At 37.5% G+C, this 12,961-nt stretch overlaps 1 protein-coding gene across 4 annotated transcripts in view; it reads right to left on the reverse strand.

Moving 5' to 3' along the window:
- Positions 1-12,961, reverse strand: part of ASPH (aspartate beta-hydroxylase) — a 192,461-nt gene that overhangs the window by 20,961 nt on the left and 158,539 nt on the right. The gene's annotated exons all lie outside the window — the stretch shown is intronic.

The raw sequence follows: 12,961 nt of genomic DNA on the forward strand, positions 1-12,961 counted from the left end.
AATTCACTTTTTAATAGAGGTCCTCACGAAGATGTCATTCAACATGGTGAATATTAACTAATTTCAAAGACACCAGAAAAGTACCCATTGGAGCATTTGATGGATTATAAAATTAACAGCAAAACAAAGCAATAAATGCCCTAGTGTTTAGAATTTAGACAAATAAAAATATTTCCTTAACTTCTCATTGATGAGGGTGCTTTAGGCCCTGGCAGAGCCTTGGAGTGGCCGGGCTGGTTCTGGTAGGCCCTGCGGAAGGAGGGGAGATGAACTCTCTCTTCCCAGATTCCTCACTCTCCAGCTGTGACAGGCCCAGGGGTCCTGATGGCAGTGGGGTAGGCAGCAGGGGGAATGCAGGCCCCAGCGGGATTCCCAAGAGGCAAACTGAGAGGAATTACTATCAGGAGAAAAGCATAAAACTGCTTTCCTACTGTTTGAAAGAGACTAAGTTGTACAGATAAACCAAGATTTTGAAATGTTCCAAAATAATTCCAAACATTTCTGTTAAATGAGAAGTGGATGGAATAGTTGCATATATTGGTAAATGGATAGGGAGGAACACAGTAGCTGATTTCATCAAGAATCAAGAGCAGGGAACTAATAACTTAAAGAGAGATTTGACACACAAGAATAAAAACAATAATTAGTGCTCTCTGCAAAGGGATTGAGTTGCCTTGTAAAACATGTTTCTCTGTCTTTGAATTAGTCAAGCGAAGGCTGGATGACCAATTATTGGTTAGAGCAAAGCTTGAGATAATGTGTAAAGTGTTTTTACCAACCCATGCTTTGTGAATTTGTGGTGCAGTATACTGTGTTTCCCTTAAATAATTCCTAGCCGGACCATCAGCTCTAATGCATCTTTTGGAGCAAAAATTGATATAAGACCCGGTCTTATTTTACTATAATGTAATGTAATGTAATGTAATATAATATAATATAATAAAATAAATATAATACAATATAATACAATATAATATAATATAATATAATATAATACCTCTGTCTTATATTAATTTTTGCTCCAAAAGATGCATTAGAGATGATGGTCCAGCTAGGTTTTATTTTCAGGGAAACAAGGGAGGAAAATCAATGAGGAGCCAGAAAGACTGCATATGTAGAGGGCTCCATAAAAGACAGAACACCTCAGATTTGTATGAAAATGTGGTGCCAACTTCAGCCAAACCCAAGGAATACATTTCATATCGCATGAAAACATTAGGTTTTTAACAATATTCTAGGGCAAGAGATAGATTTTAAGATTAGATATTGATTTTATACTTCTTTTCCCCCATGTCTCTGAGTCTATTGGTTTATTACTTTTTCAATTTTAGGGTTATTGATGTATAATTGACATAAAGTTGTAAAAGGACTCCCCCCATCTGGTAAACACAACCATCACCTCACATATTTACCTTTTTGTATGTGTGAGAACATTTAAGTTCTACTTTCTTAGCAAATTTCACCTATACACACAATACTGTGGTATCAACCATAGTCAGCACGTTTTACATTAGACTCTCAGAATTAATTCATCTTATAGCTGAAAGTTTGTACCCTTTGAACAACCTCTCCCTATTTTGCCCACCCCCCGTCCCTGGCAACTACTTTTCTACTTTGTTTATATGAGTTTGACTGTTTTTTTCTTCTTTTAAGATTCCACATATAAATGATACCATGCAGTATTTGTTTTTGTCTGGCTTATTTCACTTAGTATGATGCCCTCAAGGTCCATCCATATTATAAATGGCAAGGTTTTTTTCCTTTGTCATGGCTAAATAATATATATATATATATATATATATATATACACACACACACACACATATATATGTATATATATGTGTGTATATATATTATACATATATGTGATATATATGTATAATATATATATGTATAATATATCTCACATCTTCTCTATCCATTCATCTGTTGATAAAAACCCCTCAGGTTGTTTCTACATCTTGGTTATTGTGAATAATGATGCAATGAACATGGGGTACAGATACGATATCCTATTTTCTTTTCGTTTGGATAAAAACCTAGAAGTAGGATTGCAGGATTATACAGTAGTTCTATTTTTAATTTTTTGAGGAAACTCCATCCTGTTTTCCATAGTGGCTGCACCAATTACTGATTTTTATACTTCTACTTCTGTGAAACCCACCCATTCATTTGTGCCAAAATCTACAGCTGCTCCCATTTGTCACCATACTTTACGCTGGTCCTGGTCATCTATCCATAAATAATTTCAATACTACTTCATACCAAGTACGTAATCCATAAATAGCAAGTCCAAGATTTAATTTCAATAAAGAAATACTCAGAAGCCCTCACTTAGGTAGGTCCCCAGGGTGAGAGAATATAATGATTTTCTCAAGAATCTCAAGATAATGGGGGAAAAATGCAACACAGATATTCACATCTTCTCTAAAATACCTAACTCGCCAACACTCCCTGAGGCTATTGTAACTTGTTCAAGTTGCTAGATAAATCTGTTAGGTTCTTGTTAAATTGTCACACAGATGAGAGGAGAATAACCTCTCTAACACATGAAATTACTTTCCAAATGAGGTTACTGGCGCCTTACAAGCAGGCTCTTCCCCTCTTGCTTCCTGGTATTTTAGAAGTTTTGTTCGCTTCTTTCGAAAGCAGCTTTTAGGAGCATCTTTGCAAGGAGCTGATCTTTTGTTACTAAAATAGGACACAAAGCCCTAGGGAAAATGTTAAAGTAATTGTATCACTAAATAAAAATTTTTAAATTTTACTTAAGAGCAGGCTGCTTTTATGTGTGAAATGTTGTCATTCCTGCCCCTCTCTCCTCCTCTCAGTGTCCCCCAGGGAAGTGTTGTTGCTCAGGTACTTTTCCATGAGCAGTAATGACGTTTTAAAAAATGTTTTTGTACCCCCTTGTTATACAGAGCACATGGGTTGGATGACAGACTCATGATCAAAGGAGCAGACTGGACCAGCGGGGTATCCTCAGTCCCCAATGTGAAACTCCTGTGCTACAAGGCCACACACCTGCTCAATACTTCTAACCAAGCACTGCACACATTTCTAGATGATTTTCATTATAAAATAGCCACTCCTCATCTTTTTTAGGTTCAATACTTTGTCATAGATTTTTACAACTGAAAGAATCTCTACTGTTACTCTTGTGGCAACTTTTTCACGTCAGGGATGACAGACTGCTTCTTGGAGTGGCTAATGGGCCTAACATCTTATAGTGTAATGGCCAGAAACCGCTCCGCTCTCCCCCTTGGTTATTCCTATGGCTTCTGTGGGAGGAGAGAGGGTGGTCCTGCTCCGCTCGGTGCATGAGGGGGTTGATGGCTCCCACAGTTTCCTGTGCAGTGATTTCCGGAGTCCTTGGAGAACAAAGGGCTCCCCACTCAGCACTGTCACACCTCAAAAGGACTTCACATTCATGACAACTGGGCAGAACTGGACTAACCAAAAGTTCGCCCAGATTCAACCTGGTGGCAAACAGGATGGCACAAAAATAACAACAATTATGATCTACGTATTCAGTGTATACATTTTTTTCTGCCAAAGTAATGACTACACTTGGGGCTGTTTTTCAACTTTGGAAAGACATGTCAGCATCTCTTTGATGTGCCTTAGGAAGAAGCCTGGGATGGGGCCTACGAATGTTATTCTTAAGCACAAACCAAGGAACCGCATTGAATAAAATTCACATGGTTATGGGGGATTAAAGACCAAAACTAATTACATGTGGTGTGTGTGTGTGTGTGTGTGTGTGTGTGTGTGAGAGAGAGAGAGAGAGAGAGAGAGAGAGAGAGAGAGAGAGAGAGAGGATGAATTTTCTCTACAGAAATATTACTCAGTTTTCTGAGATGGCAAAGAATTCCATTCTTTAGGAAATTTCAAAAGGAACATAGAGTAGGCAATGCCTATATTTTTAAAGATCTCATATGAAATATTACTTGCTTGACCCTAAATTCATCCATTTCATGAAACTGAAAAGAGAAATTGATAGGATTGGTATTTGAGTTGCTGGCCCAGAAAACAATAGCTTTTAATTCACATTTCTTCTCGTAGCTCCCCAGACTTCAGGAAACAGAGTGGATTGCTTTGACAGCGCCACATGGTTTCGTAAACTCATTGTCAGCATCTGCCTTTTGAGTTACATGTCAGCTACGTCCAGCACTCTAGTCGTCTACAATGGACTTCCTAGTTTCAAGCTGCATTAATCCCACCATACGCTCCGGGCTCCAGCTCTCTGTAATCCAAACCCTCCATCCAGTTCAAGGTACTCTTCTCACTCCCTCAATATTCTGCTCATCCCACCTGGACGGTACATGTTTCTCTGCAACATGAAATTATATTAAGTCCTATTTTTCATTTTTGTTATTTTTAAGTCCTATTTTTAAAGTCTCCTAAAATGGATTTCTTTCAGAAAGTTTTTAGAGAAGCAAACTACTGCCAAACCAATTCTTATTTAACTATTTCCCTTACTATTTTCATTTGATTAAAAAATACACATTTTTAAAAAGTCAAATATTACTATAGGTTTTATAATGAAAGCAGTAGTCTCTTACTCAACTCTTCCCCTATCTTGAGTTCAACCCCAGCTACTTCTTTTAAATATTTCTTATGATATTTACTTGCTTACTCAAATAATAGGTTTATATTGCCATTTCTTGATACATTAATTCTAGAAATTATCACTCACTTTCTATTAGGGAAGTTAGCAAGATAACAATTTGATGTCTTCTTTTCTCTCATCTCTATCTTGCAATTCGCATATCTTTCACAGATCTGGGTAAAGTCACATTCTAGTTTTATAATATTATGACAATGAGGTATCATTCACACTTGAGATGTACTGTAATGATTACGCTTCATTTCATGTGCAGCATTTTTTTTTTCAATTCTGCCCCCTTTTCCTGGCTTATTTTTCTTTTCTTTTTGTTTTCTCCTTAGTACATTTTAAAAATTTTATTAAATTTATTGGGGTGACATGGGTTAATAAAATTATACAGGTTTCAAGTGTACAATTCTATAATACATCATCTGTATATTATATTGTGTGTTCACCACCCAAAGTTAAACCTCCTTCCACCACCACTTATTTGACACCTTTTACCCTCTTCTACCTCGCTGACACACCTTTTTTCCTCTTGCACGGAAAACAGTATGGAGGTTCCTCAAAAATTAAGAATAGAGTTACCATATTACCCAGCCATCCCTCTTCTGGGTATCTACCAGAAAAATTTGAAAACACTTATTCGTAAAGATATATGTAACCCTATGTTCATTGCAGCATTATTCATGGTGGCCGAGACATAGAAACAACCGAAGTGTCCTTTGATAGATGAACGGATAAAGAAGATGTGGTATATATACACAATGGAATATTACTCAGCATAAGAAAAGACAAAATACTGCTATTTGCGACAACATGGAGGGGTTTTGAGAACATCATGCTAAGTGAAATAAGTCACAGGGAAAAAGTCATGCACAATATGATTTCACTCATATGTGGGATACAAAACTGAAAGCAGCAAACAAATAAACAAGACAAACAAAAGCTGTTTGGCCTAATTTTCTAATGCACTTACCACTGTTTCTTCTTTATAGCACTGAAAGAGTGCTGGAAAAATCTCTGATACTATTCCATCCTTTGCCACAAACATCACATAAGCTATTACTTTTCTTTTTCTCTCTTGCTTGGAAAAGAACCCTCTAGTAGCCATCTGCCTTGCTTTGGTCTGGACAGGTTTCTGTTTCTTGGCAACTGTCATCAGGGAACTTTCCTTGGCTTTTGCTTGGCATGAGGCTCCCTAATTTTTGGATTCTAGTTGTCCCTGAGAAAGGACACACCACAGGTAAAATTGAATTTCTGAAAGTATCTGAAGCTATTCGTACACTTGATTGAATGCTTGGCTATGTAACGGAATTCTAGTCAGTAAATACTTTTTAGAATGCTGAAAGTGTTGCTGCATTCCATTATAACTTTTAGTATCACTGTTGGGAAATCTGATGCCTTTTGGATTCCTCTAGAAGTTTGATAAAAGACAGTATGACATAGTGGTTAGGAGTATAAATTCTGGAGCCAGACTGCTTAGATTTGAAATCTGACTCTGCCACTTATTAGCTGTGTGATATTGGGCAAGTTACTTAACCATTCTCTGCCTGAAGTTCTTTATGTATAAAGACAGTAAAATGTTACTACTTCTTTCATGGCACCAGGTGGGACCCACCCTGGACAGGACGCCCTTCCATTGCAGAGCCATTCAAACCCACACTCACTCAGACAGGGACGATGAAGACACACCAGTCACCTCACATGCACATCTTTGGGATGTGATAGGGAAACCAGGGGTTCCTAGAGAAACCCATGCAGATGTGGGGAGAACATGCAAACTCCACACAGACAGTGGCCCCGCCAGGAATATATTTTTTCCCTCATCAACGTTATAATGAAACGACGCTAAACAAAAGATGTTATTTGCGGACCTGCTGTCTGGATAGGACTATTCTTTGAGGCCATGCAGTTTCTTTAAGGCACAGTACCCAGTGCCTTAAATTCCTCCTCTTTAGAAGCCATTCTGCAAGCACTTGCTTGGGTTTCAGCTTTCTTGGATCTGCAACGTCAGATACTTCTCTTTTCCATTTCCAAAAAAACATGCTGACTTTGTTCCTCTGTTATCATCTGCCTCCTGTGTTTCTTTTTTTACTTGTAGGTTTATATCATTTTCCTTCTTTTATTGTCATTTAAGTGAGATGTCACTTGGGAGATGGTAAATGTACGTGATCAGTTTTCCTTATTCCTTCTTCACCCATATTTTCCATGTATCTCTAACAGTTGATTATTTTTGACTGTCTACCTTCTTTTCTCTTAGACTAGAAGGACCTTGTAATATATGATTCAACCTTCTAGTGAAGTTTAGAAATAAAATCCTGTAAGCTTGGAAAGCCCTTCACTAGTCCTTCAAATACGTCTTCAAAAATGTCACGTGATATAGACAGCAGAGAGAAGAAAATAAACTTTCAGCACCATGTTTATTTCACATTTTAAATCAAACTCTGCTAATCCACATATTAATTTATTGTCAGCCTACTCTCTTTCACCTCGTGGCCTACACATTTCCCTTGCATCACTTGGTTGGTGTACCCCCCAATTCCATGATGTGCTCCGATGATGACAAAATTGATGATGGTGCTTGAAGCTTGACATAAATCACCTTAGTTTTGTTCGAATCAAACAAAATTCATCTAACTGAGCTTTAAATTTTTTCTCCTATGTAGGAAAATAGGAACGTTCAGAGAAACTTTTTTTGCTGAGTCACTCAGTAAATGTTGCAGGTTGCTAAGTAAGGGGAGTTGCTAAGGAAAACCACTAATGGTATTAGTTGGCTAGGGCTGCTATAACAAAATGCCACAGACTGGCTCAGATTCCACCACAGAAATTTATTGTCTCACAGTTCTGGAGGCTGGAAGTCCAAGATCAAGGTGTTGGCAGGTTTGGCTTCTCCTGAGGCCTCTCTCCTTGACTTGTAGACGTCCTCCTTCTCACTACGCCCTCACGTCATCTTTTCTCTGTGTGCTCACACACCCTTCTGTGTGTCCCAATTTCCTTTACATATAAGGACACTAGTCGTATTGTAGTAGGGTCCACCCTAATAGCCTCATTTTTAACAAAACTACCTCTTCAAAGGCTCTTTCTCCAAATAGTCACAATCTGAGGTACTGGGGGGACAAGAGCTTCAATATATGAATTTTGGGGGACGTGATCAACCCATAATACTAATGCAGTTCAGGTTAGAGCTAGCTCTAGCTAAGAAAGTAAACAGCAGATGGAAGAGGATGAGGAATAAATTCACATCGACATAGGAATAAGTAAATTTATAGGAGCAAAATAAAATATAATCATGGAAAAAGGCAGGAAGGGCTATGCGTTTAACATGTGGACAAAACATAATACAAGAACTCTTGGAGCTCAGATTGACACACACAAAACTAGGTAACTAACTGTGTGTGATTAGCTGTTAAGACAAAGGGCGTTAAGAAAACACAGACATTGGTCCCAGAGATGCGTATGTACCTTGAAAGATTTTGACTCTAAGAGAAGGCATGCGGCCAAAGACCCCTTCAGGTAAAGGTGATTGCATTAAATTGGAGTTCATTCCATGAAGTTGTAATGAATTGATGCTTTAGTACAATGCACACCACATTTTACCTAATTGCCTAAGAATATGCTTATAATAGGTAATTATTTTAGGAATTATATATGTGATTGTTTAGAGATAAACTCAGCTTACTTAAATCTTAGCCACAACATGGCTAAACATTACACTATGATGATAAAGATGGGTAGCAGTGTTCTCTGCCTCAGGAAGAATACCCAGGGCTGGGGGCATCCCCCTGAGTGTTAGGCTGAAGTTAGGAAATCAGAACAAATGCCACAGTGAGTCTACTGCCCTCACAGCAAACTCTGTTTGTAATAATTTTAATGAAATCTCTGAGGAAATTAGTAGCATTAAAGGAGCAATCTCTTGCTGATCCTAATGCATTTCAGTCAGATCTGTTTTTCAAGTTTGAATATAAAGATAAAAGACAACATCTGACATTTCTTATTGTAGAAGTAGACAAAGATCGAGCAAATTGATAAGCAAATTAAGAGCCAGCTATATAGAAAGGGAGTCAGCCACCATGAACCTGTGTTTTGGCAGAGAAGTAGAAAATCTTCATAATGAAAAAAGGGAAGGTTTCAGAGGTGCCCTGATTTGGTGGCTATAGGCAGGGAAAGCTGTGAGCGGGCTGATGAGAAGCAGGTATCCTATGTAACTGGAGCATATTTGGCTGTCTCTGGTTGGTCCTAAATTGGAAGCAGGGACAAAAATTAGGGAAGCTGTTAGTTAGTAAGCAAGTCCTGGCCATTTTGGACCAGTTGCACAGAAGTTATTGTTTAGCTTCCAGGATGGACACCAGAGAGCAATCTGGATTCCTGGAAATCTGATTCACAGCAAGCTGGCTTCCTGGGTTATTTATGGTAGAAAATGGGAGTTTCCCAGGCTGTTTGCTGCAGGTTGGAGGTCAAGGTTGCATTTTTATGTGTGGTCTGGCCTTTCATTGTCCATTTGTATATTCAGTCTCTCATCACCCTTACTAAAAAAAAAAAAAAAAAAAAAAAAAAAAAAAAAAAAAAAAAAGATAACATAAGGCACCTAGCATTGGGGCAAGAGAAGAGGCTTCGAAAACTGAATTTTGCTCTTTCTAGACAGTGGGAGAAACAGAGTTTCTTTTTTCTAGGAGAAAGGACAAAGGATATTCCAGGTTGCCAGGAGAACCATCCAGCCTGAGGGTTTCTAGGACTCAGAGGGCAAAGGAGATCCACATTCCTCAGACTGTAGCCAAGAATGGCAGGGGTGCCAGCCAACATTCTCAGGTCAGAAGATAAAGAGATACGCATCCCTTCCCCACTCTACCTTCTTCGAATAGTGCACTGAGTAAGTCCTGAGGGAGCTACAGCTCTGAGCAAAATCCCCAAAGTCCCTGATCTCAAGGCCTGAAAGTCTGATGGGGATACTGAATATATCAAATACATCACTTGATAAGCAGAAAGCAAATTATCTATAATGTGTATGTGTATAGGTATATTCAGGACATCAATCTGTGTATATACAAGGTGTAGTAAGCCACAGATCATGACCAACTACTCAATCAAAAATTTGGAAATGCCAATGGAGTACCAACCTACAGGTACAGATTGCAATTATTCTAAAATATTAAACACTGGACTGTGAGTTTCCAGAGAGTCACAGATAAAGCCAATCTTTAGGCACTTTTCCCCATGTTGATAAGTACTGAAAATTCAATGATTTCACTTTGAGAAAGAAAATAAACTTTCAGTTGAAAATCATTCAAAGATTATCAAATATTTTATCCTTTTTTATGTTGCCAAAATCGGCATTATATGGAGTCTTATAATCTTGGCAGAGTATCGATCTCATCAAAGGCCTCATTTAAACACACACAGGAAGGTCCATGGTGGTGGGTTTTTGTTGTGTTTTGCTTCTGAGCCTTACCAAAAGCTTGTAGGAGAGGAGAAACTGAAGTAATTATTTTGAACTTAAAAAATAAAGAAACCGAGACGTAGACGGCTGCAATGACTTGCCCAAGGTGTCAGAGCTGAGAACGAAGCGAATGTACTTCTAATTGCAGAGTCCCCTTAAAAAAGCTCACGTTTAAATCATTTAGCCATAAAATTCTCTGAGTTCTCTTAACTCCCCTTCTCATTTTGTTTTCATTTTTAGTGACAGTATCATTGGAATCCAAAAAGTTTAAAGTTTGATTTAGAAAAATAAGATTAAATAATTATGTTAATCTTAAGGAGTGCTTTCAGCACTTCCTTATATTATAACACTTTTCTATAAAGTGGCTAATCCTTTTATGGGTACAGCTTAATTCCACTGTAAATCTGACATTTTGCTTCTTCTTCAATCCATTTCATCTCAAAAGCAGTTCAGTGAAAACATTCAAATATTTAATCACACAGAAATGTTGAATCACTAGTGTTATTACTGCATAAGTCTTTTTTGTCCAGGTGACGTGATTCATACACAATGAATTTCGTAATTAATAAAAGCCACAGTCTGAAGGAAAATGACAAGAGAGAATATCCTTCTAATCAATCATTCTTAAGCACCGTGTCACAGAATTGGCAAAATATCACTGGGTGCTCTCCTCCAACTGTAATAAAACTACAATACGAGGAAAGGAAGACTTATCTGTGATGCTATTTGTTTATATCAGAGCAGCAGCTCTGAAACAGGCAAAGGACTCAAGAGTTTTCCTTTATCCCAGTGATGAATGTAAAGAGTTAGGTAGCAGGAATAACAAATTCAAAGGGGATATTTTAAACTATGGTTTTCAGTGACTCTTGGCTGATGTGTTTTCAGTGTTACAAATGGTGGGTCTATGCATGCCTGTTTACATCAAAACTCGCCTTGGAATACGGTGGATCAAACAGCTAATCTCAAAAAAGGAAGAGCGAAATTCTTAAGGTACGGTGGCTTTGCTCTCACTCAAAGAGATTTCTTTTCTCTTTTCTATTTATATCCTAGCAAAGACTTTAATCCATTTTTGTTTCAATTTCTATGTTAAATACCCTCAAGGCACTTAGGGCTTTGATATTTGTGATTTGAGCAGCAACCTACTCAATTTTAATGAGAATATGCCTAAAAGAGAAAACTACTGGAATATTTTTCTCCAATTTTTTTTCATTGAATCACATAGCCTCTTACCTCCCCCAGTGCACAGAGTTGCCAAATTACAAACTACACAATGAGGAAGAATAATGACAATTCAACAAAAGGGAAAACCACTGACCATGCATTTTACTGAACATTGTCCTATGCCTTCAAGAAAATTGCTCTCTACATCTTCCTGGAACTCACAATGAGGATAATTTAAATAAAAATGTGCTATCCCTGGTAGTTAATTGTCACTTAAGGGCCAGAATCTGGATAATTATACTAAAAGGATTTTGGCCAAACATGGCAGCTACAGGGTCTAGAAGGTTTCCACTTTAAGACTTTAATGCCTGGGTGATGATCCCTGATTCGTAATATCCAAATCTGTGATTTGAAAATCAAAGGATTAGTTCATTCATTTATCCTTTTCTTTAGATTCCACATACAAGTATATCATATGGTATTTGTCTTTCTTTGTCTGACTTATTTCACTTAACATAATGTTCTCTAGGTCCATCCATATTGTTGCAAATGGTAAGATTTCATTCTTCCTTATGGCTGTGTAATACAATGGTCACTGCACTGTATACCTGAAGTTAAAGTTGAACAATAATGAATGTCAAGTACAATTTTATATATATATATACATATATATACATATATACATATACATATATATATATGTATATATTTACAATAAGTGGAGTACAGCATTAGGAATAGAGACAGTGGAAATGTAATGGCTGTGTGCGATGTCAGAGGGATAGTGGATGGGGGAGGGAGGTTGTCACTGTGTGAGGGATACAAATGATAAATGTCTAACTATTACACTGTTTTGTGCACCTGAAACTAATAAAAAAATGTTAAAAAGAAAAAAAAAATCAAAGGATACCTTGACATACAAGTGTTTGTCAACTAAATGGCCATGGGCCCTGGGTTCCTCACACAGTGGGCAATCTCGTCACAGTCCTTACTCTCAAGTGATCACCATGAAATTACTTATTTTTCTGAAAGTCATAACCAGATACAATATTAACATTTCTGCAAAAAAAGGTCATCAGCGAAGTAAAGCTAACTCTCCAAGCCCAAAGCACTGAGTTCTAAACACGAGATGTCACACACTCTTGCGATGTCATGCTGCTGACGACCCTGTGATTAATGCCTGGGTCTTGCTTTTCTAAGAAAGCAGAGCTTAAAACAGGGCTGAAATCAAGAAGCCCAGGGAAATAGAATTTGGAAATAAAGACTTGATTGGCAAACAGGAGAAGGATATGAGCCACACGAGCAGATATTAGTAACTTTGAGGGCATACTGGGGTACCAGCAAGGGTATGGATGGACATTGAGGACAAGGAGACCTCAGTTCAAATCCCAGTCCTGTCGCCATTAAAAATGGAACGTTTCTTAATTTTGCTAATCCCTACTTTACTCTTGTATAAGTGGGCGCAATAATACCTATCCTGCAGAGTTGTAAAGATTAGAAGTATTATATACAAAAGTGCTCAGCACGTTGGTTGCAAATAGGCATTTAATACATGATAGCTATTTTAGTATTTCTATAAAATATAATATTTCAAAATTGGCTTTCCAAGTTACTTTTTAGAAACTAGAAACCACTTTCCTATGAAAACCTGGTAATAAATAAAATTACAAATCGTAATAATTATAATAATTAATATGTATTGAGCAATTCCTACTTACTTATTAAGTGAACTTGTTCCATAACAAGCACTATTTCCA

The sequence above is a fragment of the Rhinolophus hipposideros genome (assembly GCF_964194185.1).
Source record: "Rhinolophus hipposideros genome assembly, chromosome: 13".
NCBI lineage: Eukaryota > Metazoa > Chordata > Mammalia > Chiroptera > Rhinolophidae > Rhinolophus > Rhinolophus hipposideros.